At 34.4% G+C, this 1,429-nt stretch overlaps 1 non-coding gene across 1 annotated transcript; it reads left to right on the top strand.

Moving 5' to 3' along the window:
• The first annotated feature begins 286 nt into the window (after positions 1-286).
• LOC112699953 (small nucleolar RNA R71) lies at positions 287-390 on the top strand. The gene has a single exon (XR_003152884.1). It is a non-coding gene; the product is annotated as a small nucleolar RNA R71 (small nucleolar RNA).
• The last annotated feature ends 1,039 nt before the right edge of the window (positions 391-1,429 follow it).

The following is a 1,429-nucleotide window of genomic DNA, read 5'->3' as shown; positions in this document are numbered from 1 at the left end:
TTGAGAGATCATGTTGACCTGTTGAGTCAACACTTTTTTCTGAGCCAATATGGCATTCAGAGCATCAATTTCAAGAACTCCTTTCTTCTGAGGTATCCCATTATTCACGGAATTTCTCTCAGAGGTGTACATAAACTGGTTGTTTGCAACCATGTCAATGAGTTCTTGAGCCTCTTCAGGCGTCTTTTTCAGGTGAATAGATCCACCTGCAGAATGGTCCAATGACATTTTTGAAAATTTAAAGAGACCATAATAGAATATATCTAATAGGGTCCATTCTGAAAACATGTCAGATGGACATCTTTTGGTCAATTGCTTGTATCTTTCCCAAGCTTCATAGAGGGATTCACCATCTTTTTGTTTGAAGGTTTGAACATCCACTCTCAGCTTGCTCAGCTTTTGAGGAGGAAAGAATTTATCTAAGAAGGCAGTGACCAGCTTATCCCAGGAGTCCAGGCTATCCTTAGGTTGTGAATCCAACCATATTCTAGCTCTATCTCTTACAACAAAAGGGAAAAGCATGAGTCTGTAGACTTCAGGATTAACTCCATTCGTCTTTACAGTCTCACAGATCTGCAAGAACTCAGTTAAAAACTGATAAGGATCTTCAGATGGAAGCCCATAAAACTTGCAGTTTTGTTGCATTAAGGCAACTAGCTGAGGTTTCAGCTCAAAGTTATTGGCTCCAATGGCAGGAATGGAGATGCTTCTTCCATCAAACTTGGACGTTGGCTTTGTGAAGTCACCAAGCATTCTCCTTGCATTATTATTATTATTTTCGGCTGCCATCTCCTTCTCTTGTTCGAAAGTTTCTGAAAGGTTATTTCTGGATTGTTGTAATTTAGCTTCTCTTAATTTTCTCTTCAGAGTCCTTTCAGGTTCTGGATCAATTTCAACAAGAGTGCCTTTTTCCCTGTTCCTGCTCATATGAAAGAGAAGAAAACAAGAAAAGAAAGAGGAATCCTCTACGTCACAGTATAGAGATTCCTTTATGTCAGTAGAAGAAGAAAGGGGTAGAAGAATCCAAATACAAGGGATATAAGAAGTTCGGATTCTTAGATGAAGAGAGGTGAAGAGAAGTGTTAGTAATTAATTAATTAAATAGAATAAGAGAAGAGAAGAGAAATTTCGAAAATATTTTTTGAAAAAGAGGTTAGTAATTTTCGAAATTCAAAGACAAAATATAATTAAAATTAAAATTTTAAAACAAAAAGAATTTTCAAAAAAAAAGAGGGAGAATTTTCGAAAATTAGAGAGGGATAGGTAGTTAGTTGGTTTTGAAAAAGATAAGAAATAAACAAAAAGTTAGTTAGTTGATTGAAAAAGATTTGAAATCAAATTTTGAAAAAGATAAGATGATAAGAAGTTAAATAAGATATTTTGAAATCAAATTTTGAAAAAGATAAAATTTTTGAAAAAGATAAGATAA

This window comes from Arachis hypogaea, chromosome 6 (genome assembly GCF_003086295.3).
Source record: "Arachis hypogaea cultivar Tifrunner chromosome 6, arahy.Tifrunner.gnm2.J5K5, whole genome shotgun sequence".
Classification (NCBI taxonomy): domain Eukaryota; kingdom Viridiplantae; phylum Streptophyta; class Magnoliopsida; order Fabales; family Fabaceae; genus Arachis; species Arachis hypogaea.
This window is presented reverse-complemented; position numbering and strand designations above follow the sequence as displayed.